The sequence below is a fragment of the Narcine bancroftii genome, chromosome 1 (genome assembly GCF_036971445.1).
Source record: "Narcine bancroftii isolate sNarBan1 chromosome 1, sNarBan1.hap1, whole genome shotgun sequence".
NCBI lineage: Eukaryota > Metazoa > Chordata > Chondrichthyes > Torpediniformes > Narcinidae > Narcine > Narcine bancroftii.
This window is the reverse complement of record NC_091469.1, coordinates 124,876,259-124,893,119: the sequence shown is the minus strand read 5'-3', so window position 1 is coordinate 124,893,119 and position 16,861 is coordinate 124,876,259. Positions and strand designations below refer to the sequence as shown.

The following is a 16,861-nucleotide window of genomic DNA, read 5'->3' as shown; positions in this document are numbered from 1 at the left end:
TATACAACTCACATCAGATTATTTTTACCCTTAAATACTGTTTGAAGACCTGTATACAACTCCCATCAGATTCTTTTTACCCTTAAATACTGTTTGAAGACCTGTATACAACTCCCATCAGATTCTTTTTACCCTTAAATACTGTTTGAAGACCTGTATACAACTCCCATATGATTCTTTTTACCCTTAAATACTGTTTGAAGACCTGTATACAACTCCCATCAGATTCTTTTTGCCCTTAAATACTGTTTGAAGACCTGTATACAACTCCCATCAGATTCTTTTTACCCTTAAATACTGTTTGAAGACCTGTATACAACTCCCATCTGATTCTTTTTATCCTTAAATACTGTTTGAAGACCTGTATACAACTCCCATATGATTCTTTTTACCCTTAAATACTGTTTGAAGGCGTGTATACAACTCCCATCAGATTCTTTTTACCCTTAAATACTGTTTGAAGACCTGTATACAACTCTCATCAGATTCTTTTTACCCTTAAATACTGTTTGAAGACCTGTATACAACTCCCATCAGATTCTTTTTACCCTTAAATACTGTTTGAAGACCTGTATACAACTCCCATTAGTTTCTTTTTACCCTTAAATACTGTTTGAAGACCTGTATACAACTCACATCAGATTATTTTTACCCTTAATACTGTTTGAAGACCTGTATGCAACTCCCATCCGATTCTTTTTATCCTTAAATACTGTTTGAAGACGTGTATACAACTCCCATCAGATTCTTTCTACCCTTAAATACTGTTTGAAGACGTGTATACAACTCCCATCAGATTATTTTTACCCTTAAATACTGTTTGAAGACCTTTATACAACTCCCATCTGATTCTTTTTACCCTTTAATACTGTTTGAAGACCTGTATACAACTCCCATCAGATTCTTTTTACTCTTAAATACTGTTTGAAGACCTGTATACAACTCCCATCTGATTCTTTTTACCCTTTAATACTGTTTGAAGACGTGTATACAACTCCCATCTGATTCTTTTTACCCTTAAATACTGTTTGAAGACCTTTATACAACTCCCATCTGATTCTTTTTACCCTTTAATACTGTTTGAAGACCTGTATACAACTCTCATCAGATTCTTTTTACCCTTAAATACTGTTTGAAGAACTGTATACAACTTCCATCCGATTCTTTTTACCCTTAAATACTGTTTGAAGACCTGTGTACAACTCCCATCAGATTCTTTAAACCCTTAAATAATGTTTGAAGACCTGTATACAACTCCCATCAGATTCTTTTTACCCTTAAATACTGTTTGAAGGCCTGTATACAACTCCCATCCGATTCTTTTTATCCTTAAATACTGTTTGAAGACGTTTATACAACTCCCATCCGATTCTTTTTACCCTTAAATACTGTTTGAAGACCTGTATACAACTCCCATCTGATTCTTTTTACCCTTAAATACTGTTTGAAGACCTGGAAACAACTCTCATCTGATTTTTTTCACCCTTAAATACTGTTTGAAGACTTGTATACAACTCCTTTCAGATTCTTTTTACCCTTAAATACTGTTTGAAGACCTGTATACAACTCCCATCAGATTCTTTTTACCCTTAAATACTGTTTGAAGACCTGTATACAACTCACATCAGATTATTTTTACCCTTAAATACTGTTTGAAGACCTGTATACAACTCCCATCAGATTCTTTTTACCCTTAAATACTGTTTGAAGACCTGTATACAACTCTCATCAGATTCTTTTTACCCTTAAATACTGTTTGAAGACCTGTTTACAACTCCCATCAGATTCTTTTTACATTTAAATACTGTGTGAAGGCCTGTATACAACTCCCATCTGATTCTTTTTACCCTTAAATACTGTTTGAAGACCTGTATACAACTCCCATCAGATTCTTTTTACCCTTAAATACTGTTTGAAGACATGTATACAACACCCATCAGATTCTTTTTACCCTTAAATACTGTTTGAAGACCTGTATACAACACCTATCACATTCTTTTTACCCTTAAATACTGTTTGAAGACCTGTATACAACATCCATCTGATTCTTTTTACCCTTAAATACTGTTTGAAGACCTGTATACAACTCCCATCAGATTCTTTTTAGTCTTAAATACCGTTTGAACACCTGTATACAACTCCAATCCGATTCTTTTTACCCTTAAATACTGTTTGAAGACCTGTATACAACTCTCATCAGATTCTTTTTACCCTTAAATACTGTTTGAAGACCTGTATACAACTCCCATCAGATTCTTTTTAACCTTAAATACTGTTTGAAGACATGTATACAACTCGCATCAGATTCTTTTTATCCTTAAATACTGTTTGAAGACCTGTATACAACTCACATCAGATTATTTTTACCCTTAAATACTGTTTGAAGACCAGTATACAACTCCCATCAGATTCATTTTAACCTTAAATACTGTTTGAAGACCTGTATACAACTCCCATCAGATTCTTTTTACCCTTAAATACTGTTTGAAGACCAGTATACAACTCCCATCAGATTCATTTTAACCTTAAATACTGTTTGAAGACCTGTATACAACTCCCATCTGATTCTTTTTACCCTTAAATACTGTTTGAAGACCTGTATACAACTCCCATCAGTTTCTTTTTACCCTTAAATACTGATTGAAGACCTGTATGCAACTCCCATCAGATTATTTTTACCCTTTAATACTGTTTGAAGACCTGTATACAACTCCCATCTGATTCTTTTTACCCTTAAATACTGTTTGAAGACCTGTATACAACTCTCATCCGATTTTTTTCACCCTTAAATACTGTTTGAAGACTTGTATACAACTCCTTACAGATTCTTTTTACCCTTAAATACTGTTTGAAGACCTGTATACAACTCCCATCAGATTCTTTTTAACCTTAAATACTGTTTGAAGACCTGTATACAACTCTCATCAGATTCTTTTTACCCTTAAATACTGTTTGAAGACCTGTATACAACTTCCATCCGATTCTTTTTAACCTTAAATACTGTTTGAAGACCTGTATACAACTCCCATCAGATTCTTTAAACCCTTAAATAATGTTTGAAGACCTGTATACAACTCCCATCAGATTCTTTTTACCCTTAAATACTGTTTGAAGGCCTGTATACAACTACCATCCGATTCTTTTTATCCTTAAATACTGTTTGAAGACGTGTATACAACTCCCATCCGATTCTTTTTACCCTTAAATACTGTTTGAAGACCTGTATACAACTCCCATCTGATTCTTTTTACCCTTAAATACTGTTTGAAGACCTGTATACAACTCTCATCCGATTTTTTTCACCCTTAAATACTGTTTGAAGACTTGTATACAACTCCTTTCAGATTCTTTTTACCCTTAAATACTGTTTGAAGACCTGTATACAACTCCCATCAGATTCTTTTTATCTTTAAATCCTGTTTGAAGACGTGTATACAACTCCCATCAGATTCTTTTTACCCTTAAATACTGTTTGAAGACCTTTATACAACTCCCATCTGATTCTTTTTACCCTTAAATACTGTTTGAAGACCTGTATACAACTCTCATCAGATTCTTTTTACCCTTAAATACTGTTTGAAGACCTGTATACAACTCCCATCCGATTCTTTTTACCCTTAAATACTGTTTGAAGACCTGTCTACAACTCCCATCAGATTCTTTAAACCCTTAAATAATGTTTGAAGACCTGTATACAACTCCCATCAGATTCTTTTTACCCTTAAATACTGTTTGAAGGCCTGTATACAACTCCCATCCGATTCTTTTTATCCTTAAATACTGTTTGAAGACGTGTATACAACTCCCATCCGATTCTTTTTACCCTTAAATACTGTTTGAAGACCTGTATACAACTCCCATCTGATTCTTTTTACCCTTAAATACTGTTTGAAGGCCTGTATACAACTCTCATCCGATTTTTTTCACCCTTAAATACTGTTTGAAGACTTGTATACAACTCCTTTCAGATTCTTTTTACCCTTAAATACTGTTTGAAGACCTGTATACAACTCCCATCAGATTCTTTTTGTCCTTAAATACTGTTTGAAGACGTGTATACAACTCCCTCAGATTCTTTTTACCCTTAAATACTGTTTGAAGACCTTTATACAACTCCCATCTGATTCTTTTTACCCTTAAATACTGTTTGAAGACCTGTATACAACTCTCATCAGATTCTTTTTACCCTTAAATACTGTTTGAAGACCTGTATACAACTCCCATCCGATTCTTTTTACCCTTAAATACTGTTTGAAGACCTGTATACAACTCCCATCAGATTCTTTAAGCCCTTAAATAATGTTTGAAGACCTGTATACAACTTCCATCAGATTCTTTTTACCCTTAAATACTGTTTGAAGGCCTGAAAACAACTCCCATCCGATTCTTTTTATCCATAAATACTGTTTGAAGACCTGTATACAACTCTCATCAGATTCTTTTTACCCTTAAATACTGTTTGAAGACCTGTTTACAACTCCCATCAGATTCTTTTTACATTTAAATACTGTGTGAAGGCCTGTATACAACTCCCATCTGATTCTTTTTACCCTTAAATACTGTTTGAAGACCTGTATACAACTCCCATCAGATTCTTTTTACCCTTAAATACTGTTTGAAGACATGTATACAACACCCATCAGATTCTTTTTACCCTTAAATACTGTTTGAAGACCTGTATACAACACCTATCACATTCTTTTTACCCTTAAATACTGTTTGAAGACCTGTATACAACATCCATCTGATTCTTTTTACCCTTAAATACTGTTTGAAGACCTGTATACAACTCCCATCAGATTCTTTTTAGTCTTAAATACCGTTTGAACACCTGTATACAACTCCAATCCGATTCTTTTTACCCTTAAATACTGTTTGAAGACCTGTATACAACTCTCATCAGATTCTTTTTACCCTTAAATACTGTTTGAAGACCTGTATACAACTCCCATCAGATTCTTTTTAACCTTAAATACTGTTTGAAGACATGTATACAACTCGCATCAGATTCTTTTTATCCTTAAATACTGTTTGAAGACCTGTATACAACTCCCATCAGATTATTTTTACCCTTAAATACTGTTTGAAGACCAGTATACAACTCCCATCAGATTCATTTTAACCTTAAATACTGTTTGAAGACCTGTATACAACTCCCATCAGATTCTTTTTACCCTTAAATACTGTTTGAAGACCAGTATACAACTCCCATCAGATTCATTTTAACCTTAAATACTGTTTGAAGACCTGTATACAACTCCCATCTGATTCTTTTTACCCTTAAATACTGTTTGAAGACCTGTATACAACTCCCATCAGTTTCTTTTTACCCTTAAATACTGTTTGAAGACCTGTATGCAACTCCCATCAGATTATTTTTACCCTTTAATACTGTTTGAAGACCTGTATACAACTCCCATCTGATTCTTTTTACCCTTAAATACTGTTTGAAGACCTGTATACAACTCTCATCCGATTTTTTTCACCCTTAAATACTGTTTGAAGACTTGTATACAACTCCTTTCAGATTCTTTTTACCCTTAAATACTGTTTGAAGACCTGTATACAACTCCCATCAGATTCTTTTTAACCTTAAATACTGTTTGAAGACCTGTATACAACTCTCATCAGATTCTTTTTACCCTTAAATACTGTTTGAAGACCTGTATACAACTTCCATCCGATTCTTTTTAACCTTAAATACTGTTTGAAGACCTGTATACAACTCCCATCAGATTCTTTAAACCCTTAAATAATGTTTGAAGACCTGTATACAACTCCCATCAGATTCTTTTTACCCATAAATACTGTTTGAAGGCCTGTATACAACTCCCATCCGATTCTTTTTATCCTTAAATACTGTTTGAAGACGTGTATACAACTCCCATCCGATTCTTTTTACCCTTAAATACTGTTTGAAGACCTGTATACAACTCCCATCTGATTCTTTTTACCCTTAAATACTGTTTGAAGACCTGTATACAACTCTCATCCGATTTTTTTCACCCTTAAATACTGTTTGAAGACTTGTATACAACTCCTTTCAGATTCTTTTTACCCTTAAATACTGTTTGAAGACCTGTATACAACTCCCATCAGATTCTTTTTATCTTTAAATACTGTTTGAAGACGTGTATACAACTCCCATCAGATTCTTTTTACCCTTAAATACTGTTTGAAGACCTTTATACAACTCCCATCTGATTCTTTTTACCCTTAAATACTGTTTGAAGACCTGTATACAACTCTCATCAGATTCTTTTTACCCTTAAATACTGTTTGAAGACCTGTATACAACTCCCATCCGATTCTTTTTACCCTTAAATACTGTTTGAAGACCTGTATACAACTCCCATCAGATTCTTTAAACCCTTAAATACTGTTTGAAGACCTGTATACAACTCCCATCAGATTCTTTTTACCCTTAAATACTGTTTGAAGGCCTGTATACAACTCCCATCCGATTCTTTTTATCCTTAAATACTGTTTGAAGACGTGTATACAACTCCCATCCGATTCTTTTTACCCTTAAATACTGTTTGAAGACCTGTATACAACTCCCATCTGATTCTTTTTACCCTTAAATACTGTTTGAAGGCCTGTATACAACTCTCATCCGATTTTTTTCACCCTTAAATACTGTTTGAAGACTTGTATACAACTCCTTTCAGATTCTTTTTACCCTTAAATACTGTTTGAAGACCTGTATACAACTCCCATCAGATTCTTTTTGTCCTTAAATACTGTTTGAAGACGTGTATACAACTCCCTCAGATTCTTTTTACCCTTAAATACTGTTTGAAGACCTTTATACAACTCTCATCTGATTCTTTTTACCCTTAAATACTGTTTGAAGACCTGTATACAACTCTCATCAGATTCTTTTTACCCTTAAATACTGTTTGAAGACCTGTATACAACTCCCATCCGATTCTTTTTACCCTTAAATACTGTTTGAAGACCTGTATACAACTCCCATCAGATTCTTTAAGCCCTTAAATAATGTTTGAAGACCTGTATACAACTTCCATCAGATTCTTTTTACCCTTAAATACTGTTTGAAGGCCTGAAAACAACTCCCATCCGATTCTTTTTATCCATAAATACTGTTTGAAGACGTGTATACAACTCCCATCCGATTCTTTTTACCCTTAAATACTGTTTGAAGACCTGTATACAACTCCCATCAGATTCTTTTTACCCTTAAATACTGTTTGAAGACCTGTATACAACTCCCATCTGATTCTTTTTACCCTTAAATACTGTTTGAAGACCTGTATACAACTCTCATCCGATTTTTTTCACCCTTAAATACTGTTTGAAGACTTGTATACAACTCCTTTCAGATTCTTTTTACCCTTAAATACTGTTTGAAGACCTGTATACAACTCCCATCAGATTCTTTTTAACCTTAAATACTGTTTGAAGACCTGTATACAACTCCCATCTGATTTTTTTTACCCTTAAATACTGTTTGAAGACCTGTATACAACTCCCATCTGATTCTTTTTACCCTTAAATACTGTTTGAAGACCTGTATACAACTCACATCAGATTATTTTTACCCTTAAATACTGTTTGAAGACCTGTATACAACTCCCATCAGATTCTTTTTACCCTTAAATACTGTTTGAAGACCTGTATACAACTCCCATCAGATTCTTTTTACCCTTAAATACTGTTTGAAGACCTGTATACAACTCCCATATGATTCTTTTTACCCTTAAATACTGTTTGAAGACCTGTATACAACTCCCATCAGATTCTTTTTGCCCTTAAATGCTGTTTGAAGACCTGTATACAACTCCCATCAGATTCTTTTTACCCTTAAATACTGTTTGAAGACCTGTATACAACTCCCATCTGATTCTTTTTACCCTTAAATACTGTTTGAATACCTGTATACAACACCCATCAGATTCTTTTTATCCTTAAATACTGTTTTAAGACGTGTGTACAACTCCCATCCGATTCTTTTTAACCTTAAATACTGTTTGAAGACCTGTATACAACTCCCATCTGATTCTTTTTACCCTTAAATACTGTTTGAAGACCTGTATACAACTCCCATTAGTTTCTTTTTACCCTTAAATACTGTTTGAAGACCTGTATACAACTCACATCAGATTATTTTTACCCTTAATACTGTTTGAAGACCTGTATACAACTCCCATCTGATTCTTTTTACCCTTAAATACTGTTTGAAGACCTGTATGCAACTCCCATCCGATTCTTTTTACTTTTAAATACTGTTTGAAGAACTGTATGCAACTCCCATCCGATTCTTTTTACCCTTAAATACTGTTTGAAGACCTGTATACAACTCCCATCTGATTCTTTTTATCCTTAAATACTGTTTGAAGACCTGTATACAACTCCCATCTGATTCTTTTTATCCTTAAATACTGCTTGAGGACCTGTATACTACTCCCATCCTATTCTTTTTACCCTTAAATACTGTTTGAAGACCAGTATACAACTCCCATCTGATTCTTTTTACACCTAAATACTGTTTGAAGACCAGTATACAACTCCCATCAGATTCTTTTTACCCTTAAATACTGTTTGAAGACCTGTATACAACTCCCATCAGATTCTTTTTACCCTAAAATACTGTTTGTAGACCTGTATACAACTCCCATCAGATTCTTTTTACCCTTAAATACTGTTTGAAGACCAGTATACAACTCCCATCAGATTCATTTTAACCTTAAATACTGTTTGAAGGCCTGTATATAACTCCCATCTGATTCTTTTTACCCTTAAATACTGTCTGAAGACCTGTATACAACTCCCATCTGATTCTTTTTACCCTTAAATACTGTTTGAAGACGTGTATACAACTCCCATCAGATTCTTTTTACCCTTAAATACTGTTTGAAGACCTGTATACATCCCCCATCAGTTTCTTTTAACCCTTAAATACTGTTTGAAGACCTATATACAACTTCCATCCGATTCATTTTATCCTTAAATACTATTTGAAGACGTGTATACAACTCCCATCAGATTCTTTTTACCCTTAAATACTGTTTGAAGAACTGTATACAACTCCCATCAGATTCTTTTTATCCTTAAAGACTGCTTGAAGACCTGTATACAACTCCCATCTGATTCTTTTTACCCTTAAATACTGTTTGAAGACCTGTATACAACTCCCATCAGATTCTTTTTACCCTTAAATACTGTTGGAAGACCTGTATACAACTCCCATCAGATTCTTTTTACCCTTAAATACTGTTTGAAGACCTGTATACAACTCCCATCAGATTCTTTTTACCCTTAAATACTGTTTGAAGACCTGTATACAACTCCCATCAGATTCTTTTTACCCTTAAATACTGTTTGAAGACCTGTATACAAGTCCAATCCGATTCTATTTATCCTTAAATACTGTTTGAAGACCTGTATACAACTCCCATCAGATTCTTTTTACCCTTAAATACTGTTTGTAGACCTGTATACAACTCCCATCAGATTCTTTTTACCCTTAAATACTTTTTCAAGACCAGTATACAACTCCCATCAGATTCATTTTAACCTTAAATACTGTTTGAAGACCTGTATACAACTCCCATCTGATTCTTTTTACCCTTAAATACTGTTTGAAGACCTGTATACAACTCCCATCAGTTTCTTTTTACCCTTAAATACTGTTTGAAGACCTGTATACAACTCCCATCAGATTATTTTTACCCTTAAATACTGTTTGAAGACCAGTATACAACTCCCATTGGATTCTTTTTACCCTTAAATACTGTTTGAAGACCTGTATACAACTCCCATCTGATTCTTTTTACCCTCAAATACTGTTTGAAGACCTGTATACAACTCCCATCAGATTCTTTTTACCCTTAAATACTGTTTGAAGACCTGTAGACAAGTCCAATCCGATTCTATTTATCCTTAAATACTGTTTGAAGACCTGCATACAACTTCCATCCGATTCTTTTTAACCTTAAATACTGTTTGAAGACGTGTATACAACTCCCATCAGATTCTTTACCCTTAAATACTGTTTGAAGAACTGTATACAACTCCCATCAGATTCTTTTTATCCTTAAATGCTGTTTGAAGACCTGTATACAACTCCAATCAGATTCTTTTTACCCTTAAATACTGTTTGAAGGCCTGTATACAACTCCCATCAGATTCTTTTTACCCTTAAATACTGTTTGAAGACCTGTATACAACTCCCATCCGATTCTTTTTACCCTTAAATACTGTTTGAAGACCTGTATACAACTCCCATCAGATTCTTTTTACCCTTAAATACTGTTTGAAGACCTGTATACAACTCCCATCCGATTCTTTTTACCCTTAAATACTGTTTGAAGACCTGTATACAACTCCCATCAGATTCTTTTTACCCTTAAATACTGTTTGAAGACCTGTATACAACTCCCATCAGATTCTTTTTACCCTTAAATACTGTTTGAAGACCTGTATACAACTCCCATCAGATTCTTTTTACCCTTAAATACTGTTTGAAGACCAGTATACAACTCCCATCAGATTCATTTTAACCTTAAATACTGTTTGAAGACCTGTATACAACTCTCATCAGATTCTTTTTACCCTTAAATACTGTTTGAAGACCTGTATACAACTCCCATCCGATTCTTTTTACCCTTAAATACTGTTTGAAGACCTGTATACAACTCCCATCAGATTCTTTAAGCCCTTAAATAATGTTTGAAGACCTGTATACAACTTCCATCAGATTCTTTTTACCCTTAAATACTGTTTGAAGGCCTGAAAACAACTCCCATCCGATTCTTTTTATCCATAAATACTGTTTGAAGACGTGTATACAACTCCCATCCGATTCTTTTTACCCTTAAATACTGTTTGAAGACCTGTATACAACTCCCATCAGATTCTTTTTACCCTTAAATACTGTTTGAAGACCTGTATACAACACCCATCTGATTCTTTTTACCCTTAAATACTGTTTGAAGACCTGTATACAACTCTCATCCGATTTTTTTCACCCTTAAATACTGTTTGAAGACTTGTATACAACTCCTTTCAGATTCTTTTTACCCTTAAATACTGTTTGAAGACCTGTATACAACTCCCATCAGATTCTTTTTAACCTTAAATACTGTTTGAAGACCTGTATACAACTCCCATCTGATTCTTTTTACCCTTAAATACTGTTTGAAGACCTGTATACAACTCCCATCTGATTCTTTTTACCCTTAAATACTGTTTGAAGACCTGTATACAACTCACATCAGATTATTTTTACCCTTAAATACTGTTTGAAGACCTGTATACAACTCCCATCAGATTCTTTTTACCCTTAAATACTGTTTGAAGACCTGTATACAACTCCCATCAGATTCTTTTTACCCTTAAATACTGTTTGAAGACCTGTATACAACTCCCATATGATTCTTTTTACCCTTAAATACTGTTTGAAGACCTGTATACAACTCCCATCAGATTCTTTTTGCCCTTAAATACTGTTTGAAGACCTGTATACAACACCCATCAGATTCTTTTTACCCTTAAATATTGTTTGAAGACCTGTATACAACTCCCATCTGATTCTTTATATCCTTAAATACTGTTTGAATACCTGTATACAACACCCATCAGATTCTTTTTATCCTTAAATACTGTTTGAAGACGTGTATACAACTCCCATCTGATTCTTTTTAACCTTAAATACTGTTTGAAGACCTGTATACAACTCCCATCTGATTCTTTTTACCCTTAAATACTGTTTGAAGACCTGTATACAACTCCCATCTGATTCTTTTTACCCTTAAATACTGTTTGAAGACCTGTATACAACTCCCATTAGTTTCTTTTTACCCTTAAATACTGTTTGAAGACCTGTATACAACTCACATCAGATTATTTTTACCCTAAATACTGTTTGAAGACCTGTATACAACTCCCATCCGATTCTTTTTACCCTTAAATACTGTTTGAAGGCGTGTATACAACTCCCATCAGATTCTTTTTACCCTTAAATACTGTTTGAAGACCTGTATACAACTCCCATCAGATTCATTTTAACCTTAAATACTGTTTGAAGGCCTGTATATAACTCCCATCTGATTCTTTTTACCCTTAAATACTGTCTGAAGACCTGTATACAACTCCCATCTGATTCTTTTTACCCTTAAATACTGTTTGAAGACGTGTATACAACTCCCATCAGATTCTTTTTACCCTTAAATACTGTTTGAAGACCTGTATACATCCCCCATCAGTTTCTTTTAACCCTTAAATACTGTTTGAAGACCTATATACAACTTCCATCCGATTCATTTTATCCTTAAATACTATTTGAAGACGTGTATACAACTCCCATCAGATTCTTTTTACCCTTAAATACTGTTTGAAGAACTGTATACAACTCCCATCAGATTCTTTTTATCCTTAAAGACTGCTTGAAGACCTGTATACAACTCCCATCTGATTCTTTTTACCCTTAAATACTGTTTGAAGACCTGTATACAACTCCCATCAGATTCTTTTTACCCTTAAATACTGTTGGAAGACCTGTATACAACTCCCATCAGATTCTTTTTACCCTTAAATACTGTTTGAAGACCTGTATACAACTCCCATCAGATTCTTTTTACCCTTAAATACTGTTTGAAGACCTGTATACAACTCCCATCAGATTCTTTTTACCCTTAAATACTGTTTGAAGACCTGTATACAAGTCCAATCCGATTCTATTTATCCTTAAATACTGTTTGAAGACCTGTATACAACTCCCATCAGATTCTTTTTACCCTTAAATACTGTTTGTAGACCTGTATACAACTCCCATCAGATTCTTTTTACCCTTAAATACTTTTTCAAGACCAGTATACAACTCCCATCAGATTCATTTTAACCTTAAATACTGTTTGAAGACCTGTATACAACTCCCATCTGATTCTTTTTACCCTTAAATACTGTTTGAAGACCTGTATACAACTCCCATCAGTTTCTTTTTACCCTTAAATACTGTTTGAAGACCTGTATACAACTCCCATCAGATTATTTTTACCCTTAAATACTGTTTGAAGACCAGTATACAACTCCCATTGGATTCTTTTTACCCTTAAATACTGTTTGAAGACCTGTATACAACTCCCATCTGATTCTTTTTACCCTCAAATACTGTTTGAAGACCTGTATACAACTCCCATCAGATTCTTTTTACCCTTAAATACTGTTTGAAGACCTGTAGACAAGTCCAATCCGATTCTATTTATCCTTAAATACTGTTTGAAGACCTGCATACAACTTCCATCCGATTCTTTTTAACCTTAAATACTGTTTGAAGACGTGTATACAACTCCCATCAGATTCTTTACCCTTAAATACTGTTTGAAGAACTGTATACAACTCCCATCAGATTCTTTTTATCCTTAAATGCTGTTTGAAGACCTGTATACAACTCCAATCAGATTCTTTTTACCCTTAAATACTGTTTGAAGGCCTGTATACAACTCCCATCAGATTCTTTTTACCCTTAAATACTGTTTGAAGACCTGTATACAACTCCCATCCGATTCTTTTTACCCTTAAATACTGTTTGAAGACCTGTATACAACTCCCATCAGATTCTTTTTACCCTTAAATACTGTTTGAAGACCTGTATACAACTCCCATCCGATTCTTTTTACCCTTAAATACTGTTTGAAGACCTGTATACAACTCCCATCAGATTCTTTTTACCCTTAAATACTGTTTGAAGACATGTATACAACTCCCATCAGATTCTTTTTACCCTTAAATACTGTTTGAAGACCTGTATACAACTCCCATCAGATTCTTTTTACCCTTAAATACTGTTTGAAGACCAGTATACAACTCCCATCAGATTCATTTTAACCTTAAATACTGTTTGAAGACCTGTATACAACTCTCATCAGATTCTTTTTACCCTTAAATACTGTTTGAAGACCTGTATACAACTCCCATCCGATTCTTTTTACCCTTAAATACTGTTTGAAGACCTGTATACAACTCCCATCAGATTCTTTAAGCCCTTAAATAATGTTTGAAGACCTGTATACAACTTCCATCAGATTCTTTTTACCCTTAAATACTGTTTGAAGGCCTGAAAACAACTCCCATCCGATTCTTTTTATCCATAAATACTGTTTGAAGACGTGTATACAACTCCCATCCGATTCTTTTTACCCTTAAATACTGTTTGAAGACCTGTATACAACTCCCATCAGATTCTTTTTACCCTTAAATACTGTTTGAAGACCTGTATACAACACCCATCTGATTCTTTTTACCCTTAAATACTGTTTGAAGACCTGTATACAACTCTCATCCGATTTTTTTCACCCTTAAATACTGTTTGAAGACTTGTATACAACTCCTTTCAGATTCTTTTTACCCTTAAATACTGTTTGAAGACCTGTATACAACTCCCATCAGATTCTTTTTAACCTTAAATACTGTTTGAAGACCTGTATACAACTCCCATCTGATTCTTTTTACCCTTAAATACTGTTTGAAGACCTGTATACAACTCCCATCTGATTCTTTTTACCCTTAAATACTGTTTGAAGACCTGTATACAACTCACATCAGATTATTTTTACCCTTAAATACTGTTTGAAGACCTGTATACAACTCCCATCAGATTCTTTTTACCCTTAAATACTGTTTGAAGACCTGTATACAACTCCCATCAGATTCTTTTTACCCTTAAATACTGTTTGAAGACCTGTATACAACTCCCATATGATTCTTTTTACCCTTAAATACTGTTTGAAGACCTGTATACAACTCCCATCAGATTCTTTTTGCCCTTAAATACTGTTTGAAGACCTGTATACAACACCCATCAGATTCTTTTTACCCTTAAATATTGTTTGAAGACCTGTATACAACTCCCATCTGATTCTTTATATCCTTAAATACTGTTTGAATACCTGTATACAACACCCATCAGATTCTTTTTATCCTTAAATACTGTTTGAAGACGTGTATACAACTCCCATCTGATTCTTTTTAACCTTAAATACTGTTTGAAGACCTGTATACAACTCCCATCTGATTCTTTTTACCCTTAAATACTGTTTGAAGACCTGTATACAACTCCCATCTGATTCTTTTTACCCTTAAATACTGTTTGAAGACCTGTATACAACTCCCATTAGTTTCTTTTTACCCTTAAATACTGTTTGAAGACCTGTATACAACTCACATCAGATTATTTTTACCCTAAATACTGTTTGAAGACCTGTATACAACTCCCATCCGATTCTTTTTACCCTTAAATACTGTTTGAAGGCGTGTATACAACTCCCATCAGATTCTTTTTACCCTTAAATACTGTTTGAAGACCTGTATACAACTCTCATCAGATTCTTTTTACCCTTAAATACTGTTTGAAGACCTGTATACAACTCCCATCCGATTCTTTTTACCCTTAAATACTGTTTGAAGACGTGTATACAACTCCCATCAGATTCTTTTTACCCTTAAATACTGTTTGAAGACCTGTATACAACTCCCATTAGTTTCTTTTTACCCTTAAATACTGTTTGAAGACCTGTATACAACTCACATCAGATTATTTTTACCCTTAATACTGTTTGAAGACCTGTATGCAACTCCCATCCGATTCTTTTTATCCTTAAATACTGTTTGAAGACGTGTATACAACTCCCATCAGATTCTTTTTACCCTTAAATACTGTTTGAAGACGTGTATACAACTCCCATCAGATTATTTTTACCCTTAAATACTGTTTGAAGACCTTTATACAACTCCCATCTGATTCTTTTTACCCTTTAATACTGTTTGAAGACCTGTATACAACTCCCATCAGATTCTTTTTACTCTTAAATACTGTTTGAAGACCTGTATACAACTCCCATCTGATTCTTTTTACCCTTTAATACTGTTTGAAGACGTGTATACAACTCCCATCTGATTCTTTTTATCCTTAAATACTGTTTGAAGACCTTTATACAACTCCCATCAGATTCTTTTTACCCTTTAATACTGTTTGAAGACCTGTATACAACTCTCATCCGATTTTTTTCACCTTTAAATACTGTTTGAAGACTTGTATACAACTCCTTTCAGATTCTTTTTACCCTTAAATACTGTTTGAAGACCTGTATACAACTCCCATCAGATTCTTTTTAACCTTAAATACTGTTTGAAGACCTGTATACAACTCCCATCTGATTCTTTTTACCCTTAAATACTGTTTGAAGACCTGTATACAACTCCCATCTGATTCTTTTTACCCTTAAATACTGTTTGAAGACCTGTATACAACTCACATCAGATTATTTTTACCCTTAAATACTGTTTGAAGACCTGTATACAACTCCCATCAGATTCTTTTTACCCTTAAATACTGTTTGAAGACCTGTATACAACTCCCATCAGATTCTTTTTACCCTTAAATACTGTTTGAAGACCTGTATACAACTCCCATATGATTCTTTTTACCCTTAAATACTGTTTGAAGACCTGTATACAACTCCCATCAGATTCTTTTTGCCCTTAAATACTGTTTGAAGACCTGTATACAACTCCCATCAGATTCTTTTTACCCTTAAATACTGTTTGAAGACCTGTATACAACTCCCATCTGATTCTTTTTATCCTTAAATACTGTTTGAATACCTGTATACAACACCCATCAGATTCTTTTTATCCTTAAATACTGTTTGAAGACGTGTATACAACTCCCATCCGATTCTTTTTAACCTTAAATACTGTTTGAAGACCTGTATACAACTCCCATCTGATTCTTTTTACCCTTAAATACTGTTTGAAGACCTGTATACAACTCCCATTAGTTTCTTTTTACCCTTAAATACTGTTTGAAGACCTGTATACAACTCACATCAGATTATTT

At 34.0% G+C, this 16,861-nt stretch overlaps 1 protein-coding gene across 3 annotated transcripts in view; it reads left to right on the top strand.

The window, feature by feature from the left end:
* Positions 1-16,861, top strand: part of LOC138763673 (LHFPL tetraspan subfamily member 2 protein-like) — a 271,965-nt gene that overhangs the window by 97,250 nt on the left and 157,854 nt on the right. The gene's annotated exons all lie outside the window — the stretch shown is intronic.